This window comes from Miniopterus schreibersii, assembly GCF_964146895.1.
Source record: "Miniopterus schreibersii genome assembly, chromosome: 1".
NCBI classification, from domain to species: Eukaryota; Metazoa; Chordata; class Mammalia; order Chiroptera; family Miniopteridae; genus Miniopterus; species Miniopterus schreibersii.
Window position 1 is genome coordinate 22990023 of NC_138101.1, and position 22962 is coordinate 23012984.

General features: G+C 40.2%; 1 protein-coding gene and 1 pseudogene across 14 annotated transcripts in view; one reads left to right on the plus strand and one right to left on the minus strand.

Annotated features, from left to right (window-relative positions):
• Positions 1-22962, minus strand: part of APBB2 (amyloid beta precursor protein binding family B member 2) — a 301427-nt gene that overhangs the window by 245686 nt on the left and 32779 nt on the right. The window lies entirely within an intron of this gene.
• LOC308568908 (small ribosomal subunit protein eS6 pseudogene) lies at positions 7177-7857 on the plus strand (annotated as a pseudogene). Its single transcript has one exon. The product of its transcript is annotated as a small ribosomal subunit protein eS6 pseudogene (transcript).

Below are 22962 nucleotides of genomic sequence, written 5' to 3' on the forward strand. Positions count from 1 at the left end.
GAGAAAATGTGCGCCCAGATGTTGCCACTGTGTGAAAATCTTAACTGTTTGGCCAGCATTTTATTTATTCTATTCTGATGCCACAGGGAAGGTTTCTCCTTCTTGAGGCCAATGCCAGAAATATCAGCCAAGCCAATTCAACACTTCTGAAACTCCCTTCTCAAAATGACCAGGGGGACCAGGCAAGAATATGTTGGAGAACATTCCTCTCACAGCTTTGGAAATTTGACTTTAAAACCATAGATTCACAGTATCAACAAATTTACATTTTAAAATGAATGAGAGAGGAGTATAAAATACTATTTTATACTCTTTTATTATTTTATTTATATTCTTTTAGTTTTTATTTATTTATTTATTTTCCAACAAGAATCTATCAGAGGTACCCATCACAGGCAACTGGAAAGAATCTATTAGTAAATAACCCGAAGTGGCACCCAACAAAGTTTGTGGCTGACGATGAAGACACTATGGCAATTTAAAAAGGTTTCACACAGTAACCTCCCCTGTCATACTCTCAAGTAAAGAGAATTTCAACTGGAGGGCAGAGAGTGGAAATTTATGCTTAGTAACGTTTAAAGACTGTTCTGGAAAGAACAAGGGATGAAGAAATTAGCACATATAGAAGTTATGGTCCCAGTTCTGCTACTTATGACCGAAGGCTTTCTGGGACAATTAACTTACTTCCTTTAACCTTTGTTCCCTCATTTGTAAAACTGGGATGATACTATCAGCCAACTTCATGGGATTGTCAACTGATGAAACCAAATATAAAAGCAGTATAGAAATTTTCAAGGCACTAAGTATTCAGTCAAAAAATATTTGCTAAGAAACCACAGTGCTGCCAGATATGGCGCTGTGGATACAACCATCAGGACTTGGTGAAGGGATGCAGCGTAATTTGTAAGAGGCACAGGGAGCTATGGGACATGCAGGCAGCCTCTAATCTGCTAGTAAAAAGTGGTAGATGTGGTTTTTGCTTTTGGTCATCTAATTGTTAGCTCATCACTTAGCACATTTTTTATTGAACACTCACCATGTGTCAGGCACTATTACTCTAGGTGCTGGGGATTTAGCACTGAACAACATTTCTGACCCAATGGAGCTGACATTTCAGTCATTCCTCATCCATATGAAATGTAAAATACAGGAACTAAATAGATTTAAGTAGCAAGGCTGCTGCTTCTGCAATGCAATAATTTTTTTCAATAAAAATATCCACACACAAAAGTTAAAAGGCATACTCCAATTGATCTATAGACAGTAAACACTTTATATGTTGTTTTAATCTCCAGGCCACCATTTTCCAATATACCAAATAACTGCCATCATATAAAAGGTGCTGTTAGGTATGAAGAATTACGATTTGTGTATGTTTTGGCATGGAGTAGAATACTCCCCCCCCACACCGTCTCACGCTCCCCCCCAAAGAAAAAGAACACATGCTGGAACCCATCCAATAACAACCACAGTTTTAACAAGGGGAATATCAGTTATTTTAGAAGTATTTCCTGCAGTCATTTTTTTAAGGATAAAAAAAGCTGAATTATTTATTTTAGAAACTAAACTGAAGTTCAATTTTGACATGCCAAATGTCTGTCTTAAAAAGTTTCTTTTAAAATATTTTTATTTAAAAAAAAGGCCTGGGAACTAGGCTGTCCAGGACACAGTCAACCCGACTGTCTAAAAATTCAGTACAGGATGGAGGGGAAGGAAAAAAGGAGAGAAAGAAAGGCAGGTATAGGAGTGAAGACCCACACATTGCTCAGGATTAATAACCTAGAAGTTTACATACTCAACAAAAACTAAGAGCCAAGGTTCAAAATACTGTATAGTAAGGAAAAAAGTAAATATCTAGGTAAAATTGGCCAAAATACTACTCAACTCCAAAGCAAGGGTTCCCAAATTTGAGGCCCCCACAAAAATACAAAGTCCAAAGCCCAAGTACTCTGAATACCAGGTCTGGGGTAGCATCCGGCAATCTTAATTTTTTTAATTGTCCCCAAATAATGCTGATGCACAAAACATGGTTGGGAACCACTGTTTCACTCTATTTCCTTATTGAAAAAAGTATATTTAACAACTTATAATAATGGGTAACTATTTTCCTAAGTACTTTCTGTTAATCCTCATGCACATCCTGAAGAAGGAACTATTACTATGCCTGTTTTTAAATGGGGAAACTTGAGTCATGAAGAAGTGAAATAACTTGGCTGATGGTAACAGCTTTTAAATCAAGGACCTGAGATTTTTATTCAAGTCTTGTCTTTCCCATATTTTCTTAGTACTCGACCTGGTGATCTTCAGCAAGCTGTCCTTTTTCCACTATCTGTGCTAAGGAGGTTATATGATTGATGACTCATCTTAATAACACACCATAGGCATTAAAGTTTTTAAAAACAGAACTTAAATCCCAAAATTCAGTCATAAATTCTGTAATTTAAGAGGATGTTGCGGAAATCATACACAAAGTGTGGTCTATTTAGAGCACTGGGGAAGACTTGGTCAGGTCTGCTGTTACTTTAATTACCTTCCATTCCACCTAAGATCAGTTAAAGGCATGCTTATGATCTTAGGGAACACATGCTCCTTCATCCACACTAGACCCTGACCTAGAAAGAAGCTGAACACAGTAGAGTCCGATCCATTAGGAATTACTGTCAAGGGCTTCACACTTTTCCACAATTTTATGCTTTTGTTCATGTTACTCCTTCTGCCTACACTGCCCACCCTACTACTCTAAGTGCCAAGTATTCATCGTTCAAGGCCCAGCCCAAGTACCGCCTCCCTCATGATGCCCTTGTGATTTGCAATGCTTCTCTCACATGCAGCAAGCTGGTGCTTATTTAGGAACACATATGCCTCGTCTTGACAAAGTCTTTGCAACCTCTCACCTCCCCACCCTTTAATCTCAGGTTCTTCTTGGTTCTTCCCCACCTCTCTAAAAGCACTTTCTCAGGCTCCTTCCTGGGCCCCTTTCTACATAACCAAGAGAATATAAATGATGTTCACAAAGGCTTCCTGACCCTCCTCACACATCATACAAACCTTTCGGGTAACTTCAAACACCTTGCCAGGCCCAGCTACCAGGGTGTTCTATGACTCCCATCTAACCACCCAGTAAACTACCCATTCGTTCATCCAACATTTTTTGACACATACATGTATGCACCATGTTTTGTTGCCAGGACCGACTTCTCTCTTGACTACTCAGCATCCAAGCTACTAGCGTCGCAACTCTGGGATGTCCACACCATTCGTGCTCCAACACCATGCTGAACATTATACCCCCAGAACTTACTTATCTTATAACTAGAAGTCTGTACCTTGACCACCTTCACCCACATTTTCTCTACTACCAACTCCCTGATACTGGCAACCACCAACCTGTTCTGTTTCTATGAGTTCAGTTTTTTGGTGTTGTTTCTTTTAGATTCCACATATAAGTGAGATCACACAGTATAGTTTTCAACTGTCTGACTTATTTCACTTAGTATAATGTTATCAAGGTCTATCCATGTTTTTGCAAATAGCAGGATTTCCTTCTTTTTTATGACTTAAATAATATGTCTGGTCAATTTTTATCTCATGCTATTTGCACTTACTTGTAGTTACAGTTTTTTCTTAAAGCATTCCAACACAGTCATTTTATATTCTGTATCAGACCATTTTAATATCTAAACTCCTCAGTGCTCTAAATCTATTGTTTTTTATTTGTATATGGTGACTCTCATTCCTAGTGGTTTGTTTTCCAGTAGGACTGGAGATCTTTGATTCTGAACTCACACTGGGTTGACCTTAGTCAGAAGAATCCTAAGGTCTAAGGTGGGGACGGCTTCCTCCAGAAAAGATTTGCATTTGCTTCTGCCAAAAGCCAAGGGGCACTATCTACCTGGGGCCACTTTAACTTCTTTTATGAGTCCTAGTAAGATCCAGGTTCTCCTATCTTCCAGTGACCCAAAGCTTAGTCTCCAACCACAGTGGTGATATCAGCATTTGCTCTTGAGACAACCTGTCTTTTGAGTTTGTTTACACAAAAAGCTCCCAGCCTTGGTTGGTAGGGTAGGAGGCATTGGAGATATCTTAGATCACAATCCCAGAAGTGTATTAAAAATGTTCTATTCAGAATACAACGCTTCAGTGTGGAAGTGTGTTAGAGTATCCAGTCCACCATACTGCTACAAACCTAAGTCTTGAACTAATCATATTTCTGCAAAACCGAGTTTTCCTCTTCTGTTCCACATTTTGCTGAAGGGCCCCGTGGACTCTCACCCACATCTGAAACCCAACACTGCAGGTACCGATGACCTGTCTCTTTCCTCCACTGTCCAATGTGCAACTAGGCGCCAAGTCCCACCTTCTTGCTTGACCAAGAGTGAGCTCGCATTTATGTAGTATAATTTTAATCATCTAGGACAAGTAAAAAAATAAATAAATGAGGCAGAAGTAAAACCAAAATCATGTATTCCAGGGAAATAAAGGTGCTTTAGATGAAGAGGGGCCAAATACAGGTAAGTAGGGGAGAAGGGAATTTCACAAGAATCTCAGAAGAACCGGGACTCTGGCTGTCAGACCATAACCACATTTTCAAGAAGAGGCCTAATATCTGTCATGATAAATTAATGTTACTTTGAATTTTATTGGTTTTGTAGATTTGCTTGAATTTACTGTATAAATTTGTCATTGTTTTATAGTTATATAAGAACTGGAGGCATAGGGAGTTATACCTAGTTTTATATTCGGCATATCTAAAGCTACTTCATAATAAAAATATTTATATCAGTACTGGGGACTTGTAAGAATTTTCTCCCTTTAAATAAAGAGGTCCATAAATTAGTAAGATTTTAAGAACACTGCACTTTATATACTTTGCCCCTTTGATGCATCCATCATTCTCTCCGTAAACAAGTAGAAAGAAATGGACTATAACAGCACAAGCAAGAAATCATTTACTAAACTCCAATTTCTCTCCAGTTCTCCAATTCTTCAGCTGTTTGAATTAACTCAATACTGATGAATCTATGAAGACAGCATGCTTTGTTTCTTTCCTCTCACAGTGGTGATTTCAGATAAGACCACTAGAAACACGGCCCTGCCCAGCTCCCACCAACACCCATTTCTACTAGAATTTATAAACTGGTACAAATGCACCTGGCAACAGTACAGCAAGTGATTGTGTCACACAAAGCACAGTCCTTGCCTTAAGGAAGTCCATTTCCTGGTTGGCTTTCAATAACCGGGAATGTTGGTAAGTACAGCACTGTTGTTCTGAATGATTACAGGAAACTCCTAATCGCTTCTTTTTAACTTCTATATTCTTATTCTTTATGGACTGGTGGACTCCAGCTCCTTCAACCACCAGATATTTCGTTTTAAAAGTCCCCCAACCAAGATAAAACGTTTTCTCTCCGACATATGGACCCATGTGTCAACATTAGATTTCTCTTCCCACAGAGTTGACTTAGTCAGAACCAGAAGGGGGGGTCACAGTATATTTGTGCAATCACTTATGGACAGAGGAGCACACTGGGGCCCAGAACGTTGAAAAGGCTTCCCTGGGGCCATAGGCCTGATGGGCAGAGACCAGAATCCGCTTCTACCCAGTCTTGCCACCCAGTCCAACTCTGTGACTCATCTGACTCATTTTAAATCATAAGTGGTTTGCACTAGGACTTCAAATTAATAGCTTTGGTCATCTAATCTTCTATTTTTTTAAAAAATTCAAGTAATTTGATATTTTGCTAATAACTTCATATGCACACTGTATAAAACACCAACTTGTGTTTCAATAAGTCTAATGGAAGTATCTCAAATTCTGAAACCTAATTCCAGGGTTCTTATTTGGAAGTGTTTTTTGTTGTTTTTGTTTTTTAATCAGAGTACATTAATTCAGTGGGGAAAATGAGATTACTTTTTTAATTCAAAGAAAGAAAAAGAACATTCTACGGATAGTTTTTAAATACATAGTGACCAAATATAACTCTAAGCCAGCAATTCTCAAATTCAGATCTGAGGTAGGGCATAGAATATGCATTTTTAACAAGCACAAGCAGATTATAATCCTAATGGTCTGAAGGCCACCTGATAGGAAATACTGATCTATTCAATTTTTTAAAAATTAAACTAATTCTGGTACTATTTCTATCTAGTCAAGAAAGTAAGACAAATAAAGGAAAAAGAGAGAGAATCCAAAAGATGCACTACACAAACAGATGGGACAGCAGACAGACAGACAGACATGGTGTTACCATTCAAGCATGTAGAAAGTGGCTTTTATGGAATAACTTTCCTACACTCTGGCCTAATAAATTATGCTGAGAGCTGCTGCTAAGAATTTTTAAAATCAACTCAAAGCAGAAATGGCACCATCACCCAAAGAACAGGTGAAATCAAAGACTACTACAGGGTTTGGCAGACTTCAGGCCCTCAAGAAATATTTGTTTAATTAAGATGCAAGTCCCACTCTAGCTGGAAATCTCTTTAACCACAGAAGTGAAATCATAATTAATATGATCACATCTTATTTTCTCCTGTTGTTTGTTTCCTCGGGGCATCTATGATGGCTGAGCTGGAAATGGAACCATAAGTATTATAACAACAACATTTGTTGGAAAGCTCATTCTATTTTTTATAATTCATAAATTGATGGGATATGGCTTCTTCTCAGATTTTTTTCAAAAAAACCCCAAACTTTTAAAAATTATGTACATTATCCACCTTAAACCAAGTAATAGTGGCAAACAAAAACTTCTACTAGAAAGGACAGGTGGGGAAAAAAGAAAAGGGGACAGGCGGAAGGCACAATCAACTGAGGGGATCAATCAAGAGCAAAGAAGTCAGGAATTAAATGTAGCTAAAAATACAAATTCCTACTTCATGATCCAGATACTGTAATATATAATTTTTAACAAAAAAGGGAATAAAAATCCCCAACAGACTTGTCCAAAAGAAAATTATCAGAGCTCCTGAGGACACTGCAGGAGGGGTATCCCTGTGCTCTATATATTCACACCAGTCCAACCTGCTTCATTCCCTCGCTCCCTCATTTCGTTTTGCTTCTTTCATTTCCAGGATATTTATTCATTTTATCCAAAAGAAAATCCTGATGTTAGAGTAGGAAAGAAAATGTTTACTTAAAAATTAATGCCTGCCGCTCTTTCCCGTGGCGGCTCCAGGATGGAGCTGAGCGTCTCCTTCCCACCCCGGCTGCAGGCGCCCACTGCAGCGGGCGATGAACCCAGACTTCATGCCTCTTGTGAGACGCGTAAGGCCACAGAAGCGGCTGCTGCTCTGGGTGAGGGATGGAGGGGCATGTGGCTCGGATCGGCGGTGGGAACGGCAGACGAGGCTTCCCCGTGAAGCGGGGTGTCTCGGCCCACGGTCGTGTCCGCCTGTGCTGAGTAGGGGCATCCCCGGTACAGACCCAGGAGGACGGGACAGAGGAAGCGCGCATCTGTGCGGGGTGACCGTGGGTGCCAATCCCCGTGCTCTCAACTTGGCCACTGTGAAATAAGGGCAGAAAGACAGTCCTGGCCTCACTGATACTACCGGGCCTCGTCGCCTGGGGCCCAAAGAGCTGGCGGAACCGCAAGCTTTTCAGTCTCTCTAAAGACGATGACGTCCGCCAGCGTGCGGTGAGAAAGCCCCTGAACAGAGAGGGTAAGAAACCTGGACTCAAGCGCCCAGGAGTCAGCGGCTCGTTACTCCACGTGTCCTGCGACACAGACGGCGGCGTATCGCTCTGAAGAAACAGCGGACTGAGAAAAATAAGGAAGAGGCAGCAGAATATCCTGAACTTTTGGCCAGGAGAATGAAGGGAGCCAGAGGAAACGCCAGGAACAGGCTGCCAAAGACTAGGCTGGCCGCTCTGAGTCCAGTCAAAAATGAGATTTTGTAAGAGTAACAAATAACTGAGGACAAACATCATATCTCAAAAAAAAAAAAAAAATTAATGTCTGCTGTGCAGCTCAGTGCACAGTTTTCATCCATAGAAGGCGAAGTATTATGGAGAGGTCACGGGGTTTGGAGTCTGAGGAGGAACGGGTTCAAATCCTGACTGCACCACTTATCTGCATGACCTTGAGACTCACTATTTAACTTTCTGAATCTGTTTCCTCCTCTATACAATGAGGACCATAGCACCTACCTTCCGTACGGAGCGGGGTTAGGGACAAAGTGTCCTAAAGAACCTAGCACAGCCCTAGCCAGTCTTGCTCAGGGGTCAGAGCGTCAGCCTGTAGACTGAAGGACCCTGGGTTTGATTCCGGTCATGGGCATGTACCTCGGTTGCAGGCTCTATCCCTGGCCCTGGTCTGGGCATATGTGGGAGGCAACCAATCGATGTGTCTCTGTCACATCAATGTTTCTCTGTCTCTGTCTCTCTCTCTCCTCTCCTCTCCTCTCCTCTCCTCTCCTCTCCTCTCCTCTCCTCTCCTCTCCTCTCTCTCTCTCTCTCTTCCTCCTTCACCTCCTCTACCACCCACCCTTCCACTCTCTAAAAATAAATCAATGGGAAAAAATCCCTGGGAGAAGATTAACTATATATATATATATATATATATATATATATATATATATATATATAAACAATTACATACATATATATGTGTGTGTCTGAGTTAGCTAATATTACTATGAAAGAATTACACCCAATTCTTGAGGCAGAGTATACAAGAGTATTACACTCTCTTCTCAGAAAAAGACTGCTGTGTCCTTAAGAGGCCACGCCCAAACTAAAGTTCCATAAAGTGAATCATATTGTAGACACACTAGAAAGACATCCTGGTCTGTCTAAAGCAGTGGCTCTAAGCCAGGGTGGCATCAGGAGCACCAGAGAAGCTTTTCCAGAAGGTACATGCCTAGACAGTAGGTCTGGTTCAGAGCCCGGAATGTGCATTTCGACAGAGCAATGTCACTCTATTGCCCACCTGGACGTGAGAAACACTGGCTGAAAGCAAGTCCCAACTCTACAAGACCAGCCTTTCTTGGCAGGGTGAGGATAGTTCAGGGCAGGGTGTTAGAAGGGCACCACTGCCCACAAAAATGCCTCTGAGCCTATGTGCTGCTGCCTGAAATTCCTTTTAGCTGATTTCCATTGCACAGATCAAACATACATTTTAAACTAGGAGGGGGAAAGGAACTAACATTGGTTGAGCATCCACAGCATATCAGGCCATATCTACATCTCTAACTACACACACACACACACACACACACCCTGTTCCTCACGATCACCCTGTGGCAGTTACTGTGCAAAGGAGGAAAGTGAGGAGCAGAGAAGTTCCAAAGCAGAGGCAAGATTCCACCCAGGTGTGTCTGCCCACTGCACCACACTGCCCCCTGGCCTATCACCTGTCCTCAGGAACCCACGGTTCTAAATCAAGGACAGTGAAACTGGACAGAAGGAGGTGCTTCATAAAGACTCTACCTCCCACCCCTAGGTCTTCTCAGGTTGCGCTGAACCAGGAGTATGCTGAAGTTTAAAGATGCAGGAAGAGGTCTTGGACTTACCCCCTGCCATTTCCAGGAGAAGATTTTAGAGCAAATATCAAGCTCATCACACCTTATGCTGCACCTATACAACAGAAATGTATTAGCCTTAACTCTTTCTCTCTCCCTTTTTTTCTTAATAAGCAAAAAGAAAGGAAAAGATAAATTAATGGAAATATAAAAATGAAGAAAATGACCTCTTCTACCTCAAAACACTACTGTACTGTGAAGCTCAGATAAGATCACGAAATCCACAGTAACATAATATTTATTGAGTATCCGGTGCCTGACAACCCCCAGAGATTCCCATTTCACAGATGAGAAAACGGAGGTAGAAAATGGTCAAATAACTTGTCCAAAGACCCACAGAGTATGAATGGAAATTCAAACCCAGGATATAATCTAGACTTTCAATGATTAAGGCTAGTATGTTATTTTGCCTATATAATCACTATATAGTCTGTCAAGTCTTATGGAGATATTACTTCCCCCGTTACTAGGAAATTTCCATGAGCCACAAAGTGCCTCTAAGCTGCAGAAAAAGCAAAGAGATGTGGATAATCTATTAACTGGAATAAACAGAGAAGCCTGTAAACCTATTTTCAGCTTAATGAACAGAAAATAAATAGAAACATTCAAAGATAATGTAACCAATCAAGAAATAAATTTAAAGAGAAAAGCAATAGGCTTAAGGGAGAAAAACAAACCAATGAAACAAAATCACAGGATGTTGCTCTGTGGGTGCTGGAGAAACAATGGAGGGTGAGAAACAAGGACGGGAGGTGATTCAGCCTCTGTGAGGCAGTGGCCCAGGGCCCAAGGCGGCTGCTGTAAGGAACGGACGGACGGATGGGCCTCACAGGTGCTGCCGGCCTGGCCCAGGACAAGGGCCTGAGGTCACCAGGCCTGACAGAGGAAATGACAGGAGCCCTGCTGCTTAAGCGATTACTCAGAGCCTGAGGGACACCGCGTTTACTTCCATGTCCCCTCCCTGCGAATGCTAGAGCAGTACCAGACATTCCTTCTCCACAGAGGGGAGGTTTTCAAGTACTATATAGACCAGGCACACAGAAAGCATTCACACAGCACCCTAGTCGGCGATCAGGGTGCCAGCGGAGGCATCGGGAAGCTGAACAGGGCAGCAGAACCCCCTGGCAGTCAGGAGACGGGATCCCGATGGGGCTCCACCAACGCCCTGGCTGTGCCACCTCAGGCAAACACCCCGCAACTCCGACCATCGGCATCCAGGTGAAGGGCAGGCAGGTGCCCTCTACGGGGCAAGTTCTGGTCACCTGCTCCCTTCCTCGGTCTCCCTCTCACCTCTGACTGCAGAGCTCTCCAGAGAGTGAGGGCTGAAGGATGAAAGTGAGGATGGCTCCTCCAGGAACTGCAAACCCACGCAAACAAAACTAATGCAGCTGATAGAAACGACAGCTACCATTTCCTGAGCATTACCGTGAGCCAGGCACGTATGAGCTCCTTCAATCCTCACGGCCCTGTGGGAAAGGCAGGTTAGGGACACAGTTTTCGAGTAAGCTGGGATCTGAACCCGGCCTCCAGGGCCTGGGCTCTTAATCACCACACAGGCAGCATTAGCTTCAGGGATGAGGCCACCCAGCTACTTATACGATGCTTCTTTGCTCTGTGGCTGCAATTCTATCAACTCAAACCGACAGCGTGCATTACAGAATGCTGCCCGCTTCCCCGGGGAAGAGGGAGCGCCAAGGTTGGAACTACAATCTGGAGAACGCACAGCTTGAGTGAAGCCATGCCCTTCACAGACAGGGCTCCGTAATTCTGGAATCTTTCTCCCTGAGTGCAGGCCCGAAGTCTCTTTCAAGAGGACAGCATTCCAGGTGACCACTGACAATGAGAACCCCACCCAGTGAACTCAGGAGAGTCCATGAGGCCCAGAGATGTTGAATGAGGGGCTCTAAGCCATTTGGGTCATTAGAGAGTCAGGGCTGGAATCTGAACCTCCAGATGCCAGTTTCATGTTCTTTCAATACTTTAAAAACAAGACCCATGTCTTACCCCTTGCTTTATCCTGTACCTTTGACTACAGAAACTTTCAAACACATAAAAAAGTAGAAAGAATGAATGAATCTCACACAACCATTATCCAGCTTCAACACTTCAAGTTACCCACTCACTGCCAATCTTGTTTTAGCCCCATATGCACCTAAGTCCCATCCCCCCTCAACTCCCAACCCCATCCCCCCACTTACCCCACCTCTGTCTCACTCTATATTTATACTGTATTTAGGGATAAAATGTAAGCAAGTGTTTAAATTTCAGTCTCTGAATTCACAACTGATTTTAAATGTACACACAAATTATAATCAGAATCTTAGGATGACAAATTTCCAAGACACTGACACAGAACATGAGAGAAGGCGCCTCTGATTTAGAGATCTCAAGACACATAACATCACTTTATCTAATTAAGAGAACACAATCCTTTTCTTTGTACCAGACAGCACAAACCCAATTAAGAGCTTAATAGATACTTTTTGTGATGATAAATCCCTTTAAAACTACTAAGAAAAAAAATCCCATACTTTATAGATTGCCTGAAAAAGTGAAATAACATCACTTCTCCTTAAATCTTAACCTTTAAATAACTAAAACAGCTATTTATCCTCTGGATTTTGCATCCTATATCACACTAGCTTTAACACAGGCACAAAGAGTAAATTCTAGGTGTTTTCAGAACCAGCAGAAAGTTGTAACTTACGAATATTCCTACGTGATCCCTTAAAACATGGCTAATTTTTGTAGCACTACATTAAATCTAGGTGGTTAAGTCCATATCAAGGTTAACACAATGCCCACCATCTAAGACCAATTCTGGATTTTCACTCTCCTTTTTAAGTCTCATTTTACAATGGATCTTAAGTGGGTATATTTTCCCTTTGGCCCCATGTGCAGAAATTTCCACCCTCAGAGTAATAAACCACTTTCCTAAACCATTAAATCCCTAACACTCTCCTCACAAAAATCGATTATTTTATATTTTATTTGACCAGTTGAGGTGTCGGCAATACACCCATGTAGGGAAAGACAATTTGATGTTGAGCTTTAGAATCCAAAGAAGCCCAGGTGTGCAGTTTTTGGCTGTGTAATGCCGGGAAGTCGCCGACTTGCTTCCTCGCTGTGCACCAGGGGCACGTGAGTACTGTGAAATATAACGGGGACCCAGCAGCACTCCCCTAATCACTGTGGGGGGCTGTGAGTTCATCCGGCCAAAGTGAGGCTCAACATGTTTGAGCAATAATTGGGAAAGCTCTTTTCCCAGATGTGAGCAAAGATACACATCGTTCTGGAAGCTAGTGGCAGTCACTCTGTCACCTTGAAGAGAACCACACTGGGAGGGAGGCGGGAGCTGGCAGCGGAGGCCCGCACCAAAGCAGTGCTCCCACAACCTGGAACAGTCGACAACAAGGTCGGAAAGAAACTGAGCATAAGCACGCTTAGAAACAGTCACAGCAACATGGCAGAATAATTTTACATCTGTTGAATACACTAACTAAGAATCTGGGGTTTATATTTGCGTTTTTAAATTTCACTTTCCTAGTAATTCACTGGTATTGTATTTTATGCAAGTATTGGTCTGGGTTGATTTAGAAATCATTCAAAGTTCCTTTCCTCAGACAGCCTGAGAAGTGGAACTCAGCCCTGAGCCGGACTCTTATTCTCTACTTTTAAGTTAGATGAGCCAACAGATACTGGTTGTTGCTTAAGCCTGTTTGAGTTGACTTTTCTGCCATTGTATAAACTATTTTATCTGATGCAAGGAACAAACTATCAGCCCAAAATAAAGTGAGAGAAAGGTCGAAGATGGAGGTAAGACACAGCACAGGCAAAGGTACCAAGAATTCCAATCATTACATAAAACTCCATGTGAAACTGAAGAAAATCCATTCAAAGATGTATCATCAGATAAAGGCTTCTCACAACCCTGCGATTAAATTGCCACCTTGACTAATTTCCTTCCTTTAAACCATAAACCCGTGCAAACTTTTCCTTGCCTCGCCCATCTCGACTTCCAACTTGGGGCCAAATGAATTATCTTCAAGCAAATGTCACACGCAGTGGGTAGTGATTTCAGTTTCCTAAATCGTTGTCAAAGCTTTGCATACTGAAACCTCCAAAAAGGAGAATTGGAAAAATGACAATTTCGAGGTGGGAAAGAAACAAGAGTTATTTCAAAGCAGCAGCCTGTGATATGATGAAATCTTTTTTTCTAAAGTGCCTCCATCTAACATTTTTCCAAACTGCACTCATTTCAATGGTTGGCTTTCAGTGTATTTATGCTAAAATTTAGCAGACTTATTTTTATAGTATTTTACCAGGGTGAAAAGCCAAAAATGAATAAGAGGAAAAAAGGGAAAAGAAAATATTACTGTGGGTTGTTATTTTATTTTTTTTAAATATGTCTTTATGGATTTCAGAGAGGAAGGGAGAGGGAGAGAGAGAGACAGAAACATAAATGATGAGAGAGTCATTGATCGGTTGCCCCCTGAACACCCCAACTGGGGATTGAGCCTGCAACCCGGGCATGTGCCCTGATCAGGAATCGAACTGCGATCTCCTGGATCACAGGTCAATGCTCAACCACTGAGCCACACCAGTGGGGCTGTGTGTTGTTATTTTTTAAGTAAAGCCAAAAATTATAAATGGGAAGAAGTAGGAAAGAATGAAGAATGAATTTTGTTAAGAAAAATGTTGGTTAGTTTTGTTTGTTTTATTCATCTAAAACAGAATGGTCACTCTACATTAAAAGCCCATGTATAATAAAGCGAGTTGAGCAGCTACTGGGGGAAAGTACCCACCCTAAATAATCAGTTCAAGGCCAGGCGCACCCAAATCCCTTAACAAAATGCTATACTCTCAAGCAAGTAAGGGAACTAGGAGGGTAATGTCAGAGCCCCCTCCGAAGTTTCCTTAACTGTGGGGTCCAGGGACATTTTCCCTAGAAGTCTGAGATTTGGAAACTTTCTATTTTTATAGTAATTTTTTAAATTTCTCTTCCAAGAAACCACCCCCATTTCTAATTATATATTTGTAAGGCTCTTACTCTCCCCCACTAGATTAGCAGCATCCAGGAGCCAGGGACTACATCTGGTTTGCAAACTACCACATCCCAATACCTAGCAGCCATTTGCACAGGCTCAACGATCCCCAAGTCCTCAGCTTATTTCAAAGATTAAATAAAATAAGCCAAGCATATGGATATGGCAAGCACTCAATAAATGATAGCTATTTGAATTACATTCAAATGACTTCACTCTAAATAGGCTTGAAATTTACCACTGCTTTTTCTTTCACCTGATGGAGGAGGGAAAAGGCCTGGCTAAAGATGCCAAATCGTCGTTTTTTTCAATGATACTTTCTGACTGTCAAGTCAGCTCATTTTAGGATGCTGAAAAACTTCAAATTGCAAGGTATAACATCAAGAAAGGAAATGCTTCCAAAATTAACACACTACACTTTTTTTACTCTGAGACAAATCTATACTCATCACTGCCACATTTTCACTTCCCTCTGCAGCCTTCACTGCTGCTTTCTCTTTCAAAATCCTGGTTATTACTGGTACAAAGACGACTGCTCCCTTTTCAAACACAAAAGACTCCACTAATAACTTTCATAAAAATGAGCTTCAACTAGGGCTAAAATTTCATTTGCTTTAAGAACATGAAAAACTTGCTTCTATCTCAACTATGAACTAATAAAAGCAGGATAAATCACAGTTACCCCAAGTCGTCCTTGTTCATAGGAGAATTTAAAATCATTTAAAATTGTTAATTTAGTCAAAAGATAAAATGAGGGATTGAAACACCAAAATTGATCATATTCCCAGGATATGTTTCACTATGACACCAGCTAAATTCTCCTGGGCGCAGGCAATATACTCGAGCAAAGGAAATGACCAAACACTGAGGTATCTTAGGGGACAGATAACTAGGCTGATTCCTACTGACCAGAGGAGAAATGAGAATTCAAGAGTGTGTGGTTTCCTTAGCAGAAAACTACACTTAAGAGAATTAGGCTTTAGAAAATGTCTCCACTGAAATGGCCGCATTCCAGATCTATGTATCATACGCAGTAATACCTAACAGATACATGCAAAGTCCAGCACGGGGTATTTCAAAGACAGACGGTGTAGGGGAGGAAAGACTTTACTTCTACCCTCCTAGGTTTGATAGCTGGGTTTATGAAATAAACTGACAACAGGCAGATTAACTGGAGAAAAGGTATACAAATTTATTAATTTTAATATTAAGTGCACAAGGTGGGAGGGAGGAGTGAATACCCAAGAAAGCAGTGAGATTTTAGGGCTTATAAACCATCTTCATACAGGAAGGGGAGGGAGGATTGCAGGCCTCTTAAGGGAGAGTAAATGATGCTTAGGAAAGATGAATGGGACCTTAAATGAACAGATGGGAGGTCTGATAGCTTGTTATAAAGTCTGTCTGGGTATGGTGTGTGCTAAGAGTCAATCTTCCCTGACCCATGAAACACCCAGGGAGGGGATTTATGACAATTGACATCTCTTTGGAGGATCTGTCTTTAGATAGGTAATAGGAGTTCAGAGAAAGTCTCATTGCATTTGCTGTTTTTCAAGTGCCTTCAGTTCAAAATAATCAGTATACCAAAATAGCATATTTTGGCATGGCATGTCCTGAACTCCTTCAGATGAAAGCATGATCCCGATTCTCACAATCATAGGATAAACAGATACATGATACACACAAATATGCACACACCTGATACTTCAAATCTCATGAAAGTTACTAATCTTTTCCCCAGGGTGAGGGGAAGGGGAAACGCTTATACTAAAGGAGGCTGTCTTAACTGATCTCCATTTAACCAACTTGCCAAATTAACCAGCACATCCCATTCCCTCTGTACAGCATAATGCCTGCTGTTGAAGCACGCTAGCAGCTCAAATAGTAGATCCTAGATGAGCACAGGGTTTCTCAAAGTGTAGTCCAGAGACAGATGCCAGTCTGCAAACCGTTTGTTACCAGCTGCCCAGGAAATGGCGGGTGGGCATTTAGAAATGTGTAGCCATTAGGCATGGTTGCAACATCTAAGTGCATGACTAGCAGACTCCTCTCATGGACCAGTTCAGGTGTTCTTGAACTTCTAAAGTGAGTTGCATGTGGCACCAGCTGCCTACTAATTAAGCCCTATAGAACCATGTGATCACAGGTGATAGTTTAAGGTTCCTTTGTCAACTGTAATACAAAAGTATTAAAATCCAGGATCCTTTTCCTCCACTGAAAGATCTTTTAAATTTGATGATTAATTTAAAGAATAAATTGTTGGAATTGGCTACTAAAGAAGGGTTGAAAGTGAATTTTGACACAGCCGCATCACTTGCTTCATGTTGGAGAAAAGTGAAAAATGAAGATCTTGAGCTTGCTGAAATTGCTTTAAAGTGTATTTTTTTCATTCTCATCAACATCCCTCTGTAAGACCAATTCTTCCACCATGAGTGTTATTAAAACAAAACAGTTTAGATACATCAAAAACCTTAAATACTGATATTTAAGGTATATATAGAGTTTATTCAAATATACATAATGAAGCATTTAATATGGGGAGTCAACATTTCACTCATAACTTTTTGTTTGGTTATAACTTAAATAACAAATTAATGAGAATAATAGTGATTTTTTTTATGTGAATTGCCTATATTCACAGATTTGAAGAACATGTACAGATTTTATAATTTCCTTTTCTTCTATGTTATGTTTGTTCTGATTATACTTAATGAAATGTGATTTTATTTCTGTTGTTTCTAAAACTAAGGTAAATTATTAATGCTTGCACTTTCTATGTGTTTTTTATTTCTTCTTTTTTTATTATTTATAAAAGTACAGGTCCATAATAGATTGAAAATAAAAAAGACCAGACCTTCACCACATAAGTTGAGAAGCAGTAATGTGCTCCCACCAATCTGCTCCCACCAATCACATTGTACTGTGCTTATTCCTAACGTATTTATGCCAGTTGTTCTTATAATTTAATTGTATGTAAATACAGAGTAAACTGCATATAAACACATAAGAGTCCAGAAAAATTAATGTTTCTATAAAATGAGGTTGAATGATTGAATAATGTAGAATAATTTAATAAAAGTAAAATGCTAAAATAATTGCCAGTATATTAGACGTGAGAAAGAAATAGCAAAGGACTCAGGGAAAAATCAGAAAAATCTGCAAGGATTCTGCATTCAGAGAGTTCACAAGTATCTTAAAGTTCTTATAACACTTTATTTTTTAAAATATATTTTTAATGATTTTTAAAGAGAGAGGGAGAGGGAGAGGGAGAGAAATATCAGTTGCCTCCTGCACACCCCCTACAAGGGATCGAGCCTGCAACCCAAGCATGCACCCTGACCAGAATCGAATCAGCAACCTTTTGGTTCACGGGACCATGACCAATCAACTGAGCCACATCAGCCAGGGTGTTCTTGTAACACTTTAAAGCAACCCAAACTGAAAACCTGGTACACCGTGCATCACAGGTGTGGTTTATGTGCAAAAACTAACATAGAAACCACAAATGGGGCCCTATATCAGAAATCAACAAAGTGGTGCACATTTATGTTTGAGTTTAAAACAAAATCTGTAAGATATAAAGATAACTTTTTTTCTTTTTTTTCTTCACATTTCTCCACTTTAACTGACTAGCTGCTGGTGATAGTCATGATAACCCCAGATAAGAGAACTTTTACTGTAAACACAAAATATTGGACAGAATATTCAAGAGATTCTAGCCTCCTGGCTCTGTTACTGAGATGTAAATGGTATATGATAAAAACTGGGACAAAATACAATGTATGGAAAGGCTCGCACCAATCACAAAAAGCGCAAGGAGTCCAAAAAGAGAACCTAACCAAATAAAGAAAAGGAAACAATCTGTGAAACTGCAAAGCATATGTCGCTTTCTTCGGGATGTTATATCCACACCCGATTCCTGCAGAAAATGTGCCTTTTGGCAGTTAACACCTTTAACCAAAGTAAAGCAGAGCCCTTGGGGGACAATTTTCCAGGCACAGCTGAAAGGTTGAGAAACAAAAGAATAAATCGAAAAATACATTAAAAGTGCTTTTTGAGATACTGTAAAACATTTCACCTTACTATAAACACAAAAAGTGTCAGTGAATCTGATCCATAAATTGAACTAACCCAAAGAAATAGGTTTAAGTTTAATTCTGAATTCAGACTTTTCTGCAGCTTACCCACACTGGTCCACAGTTTAGGATTAAAGGTGTTTTTTGTTGTTTTTGTTGTTTCAGCACAAATTGCTTTTTATTTTATTTTTGTTTATTTTTTATTATTTTTTTAAATTTATCTTTATTGTTGAAAGTATTACAGATGTCCCCTTTTTTAAATTTAGTGTTAGGAAAAATAAGCAAAACAAATGAAAAGTGTCACAGTGTGATGAGGGAAATTAACACAGGAAGTCTCATTTAAGAAAGCATTCTGCATTGACAAAAGCTAAAGTTATAGAAAAAAAGTTTTTAAACATTTTATTAATACTTAAACTGAAATAATTAGAGGACAAACTCATTTTGAACTAACAGCCACAGTGTGTCCTATCTCCACTTCACAGCACCAGGACTTAGCTAAATTAATACAAATGAAATACAATAAAAATAATATGCAAGGAAAAGGCATGGAAACATATGTAGGGAAAGAAAAGTAATTTTCCCTCTACCCTACTGAATTCTTAGCTGAGATCCCTGAAATAAAATACAGATTAACAAGATAAAAATAAAGAGAAGTTTATTAACATGTATACCTCATATATACACAGGAGATACTCAAGGGAAAAATGAGTAACTCAAAGATATGGCTTAGAACTCGGGCTTAAATCCCATCTTAATAGAGAAAGGGGAAGAGAGATGTGGACATTTTAGGGGAGAATAAATGATATTTTTAGGACAGGTGAATGAGCCCTTAGAAGAAGAGATGGGAGGTATGAAAGTTTGTCGCAAACTCTGTCTGGGTGTGGTGTCCACTTCTAGTCTCCTACTCTGTGGTAAGAGTCAATCTTCCCTGGCTGATGAAACTCCCAGGAAGGGATCAATGACAACTGACTTCCCTCTGGAGGATCTGTCTTCAGGCAGATGAGGGGAGTTCAAGCCTCTCCCTGCATTTCATTTTTCAAGTGCCCACAGCTCAAAATAATCAGTATATCAAAGTGGCATATTTTGAGGTGGCATGTCCTGAACTCCCAAGTCATATTTGGGGGCTGGCATATTCTGCTACCCTCCAAGTGTAAGGCCTACACAGGCTGTGGGGAACACTGGGCTGATGTTCCAAGTCCTGCTCTCCAGTCTGGCTCTGCCCATAATTAGCACCACGGGCCTGTTTGGAAAGGGCTGACCTTAATTTTGGGTTCGCCATCTGTGAACTCAAGGAGTTAGCTTATGTACACACCACAGGTGCTATCCACACTAAGATTCTACTGCCCTAGAAGTAAACACAACTGACACTGAACTGAAGCTCTGATGGGCAGTGAAGGGTAGGAGGCGCAAACGTAAGATCTACCACAGTGAGCAGGTCTGCACACTCACTGACTCAGCTGATAGCTCTTCTGGTTATGAAACAAAGGAAAAAATGGGGAGGCATGCGGCTCAGAGAGCAATGCAAGGATTAACTACTAAATTTTTATGATTTTTCATGGCAAAATGCATAAAATCACAATAGAACTTTGAAAACTATTTGGTCTTAATATAGGTTTTCTTCCTAATTTTGTAATTAACAAAAATTTATTTTTTAAAAAAACATGAAGAAAATATATTGAGATAAAGGGGTTCACAGAGGTTATTTCAAGATTGTTTTATTGGTACCTTTGTCTTTTCTTATAGAATGTTAAATTAATTCTTTCTTTTAAAATGAAAAGGTGATAATGAACACACACTTGGAATAGGTGGCCTGGGTGAAAGTCCCACGCACCAGCTACACAGGCTTGGGCAAGCTTCAGAGTCCTCGTTTGTAAAATGAGGACGGTATGGTCTCAGCACCTCATGCAGTTGCTGAAAGTTAATAGGAGTTAATGCATAAACCACTAAGAACAGTGTCCCTGGCACACAGAAGAACCAATATAAGTGTTTGTTAATATTTTATGGTACATTCTTCATATTTAACTAAAAACAGATGTTCGCTAATATACCAAATGAAAAACCACATAAACATCAAGCCTCTAGAAAACCTCACATAAAAATACCAACATTAAACATTTAAAATATCAAAACAATTCCAAGAATAGATATGACATATATGTCATATGGCAGATAGAGGATCTATAAGACAATGGTTTCATTTAACTATTTCCCAGACTCCAATCTTAGGTCAATCTATCCTCTATGGAGACACCAGATTAAATTTACTAAAGCAAGTGGGGTGTAAGTCACTCTCTACAAAGAACCTTTAAAAACTCCACATAGTACAAGATAAACCTCAAACCCCAGAACCAAGCTCCACCCCTGCCCCCTGACTAGCATAAGCCTCCAGCGCTGTGTACTTCACAGAACTTGTAACAGTTTGTAATTATACATTTGAGTGCTTGCTTGGTTAATATCTTTCTCACTCTGTAGAATGAAAGTCCAGGAGGTAGGCCTGTGTTTTATCCACTACTGTCTCTCACAGGCCATGGCTTGCTGTGGCTCAGTAACTATCTGATGGATGAATGAGCCTCATCCGTCAGGGCTCACACACCACCTAATATGTATGATCCTTCCCAGTCTGCAAAACACACTCATATAAATTCTCTCGTCTGAGCCTCCCAGTAAGCCTTGGGGGAAGGCAGGGCAAAGAAAGAAAAAAAATAAGGTCCAAAATTTCACTGAGTCACCCAGAGTCACATTCTTAGCAAGTAACAAAGAACCGAAGTGTATTAACTCCTAGTCCGGAGCTCCTTCTAGAACATTCTGCTGCCTGAGTTCAATCTGATACAAAATATTCAGGCACTGGTCGTGCCTTACACTTTCCAGCCTCTAGTTTTTACTCTTCCCTTCCACCCACGCAGAACTGCCTCCTACCTCTTTCCCCACTTTTCATTCATTTCATTCATTCAATAAATAAACAAATATTTACTAAGGACTGTGATCAATGGGCAAACAAACCCTCCTTCTTCCTTCAGGGCCCACCACTCTCCCACATGTGACACTCCTATTGAATGGACGTCTATTTATTCACTCAACAAAAGTTTTTCATTGTAGGCACATTTATTTATTCTTTCAGTACAACAGTGAGCACCAGCTGAGTGTCATATTATATGAGGTTCCAATGAGAACTATACAGTTGGGATACTGACATCCTAGTAGTGTGAAAAATACTGAAGTTTCTAGAAAATAATAATGTAAATCAACCAGATTTAAAAAACAACATAATTGCTACCATTCACACAGCCTGAGATGTCCCTAGTACCTGAATTGAGAAGTAAAGTAAACACTAATGCCCATCAAAATAAAAAATATATGTCAAACTTTATATCAATTAAAAAAGGACTATAGATTAAATTTATCTACCATCATTTTTTTAAAAAGATTCATTCAGTGACATCCTCAAGCTAAATATCCCCAGGTCTGCTCCACCAAGATGGTTTTTATACATCGGGCCTGTTAAATAGTTGACAGCCCTTCTCAAACTTGTCAGCTCAAAAGCACACACAATTAAAAATAGAACTACAGATTCAGGGGTCCTATTCCTCTGAATTACTAGCACAGAACCACAACTCTAAATACAACAGCAATAAACCTGCAATAACCCTCATGAAATATAGTATCAATTAAACGTTGGTGCAAGAAATGTAATGCAGAATTACCGCCATATTAACACTCCCTGAAGATAAATCACCCAAGACTTTAAACAAGTGAAAATCGATTCTATGAATATTTAACACAGCTGACTTTATTTAAAATTCCCCACAGCAAGCATATACTGGCATAAAAAAGAGCTATAAAGGGTTAATAATGCTAGATTATATATTAATTCAGAAGAAACGACGCCAGCAGCCTAGGAATCTTCCTTATCTTGGAAATGACAATATTTCACAGCCTTGAGGGAAGGCATACAAAACAGTATTCAATAATATGCTAATGAATTACAGCATTTAATAAAAATAATACCCAACTAATCCTCCTCTTTGTTTCCTATCTAAATATCAATGATGAATGCAAGAAGTCAATCTCAGATAAGACAAGAGGACAACTGCAGGAACAAAGTAACATTTGGAATGGGCAGAAATCTGAGAGATCATTTGTCCGCATGGGCAAAGGTTTGAGTCCATAAAGGATGTGTGTCTCCCAACTCATATCTCCTACACAGACACAACTGCCTTCCAACACTGCGACCCCAGGGGCTTGAATAAGCCTAAGTAAACCTACAGGATGGTATGGTTGTGCTTGTTTGCTTGCTTGAGGGTCTTTAAAGGCCAAGTAACTCAGCC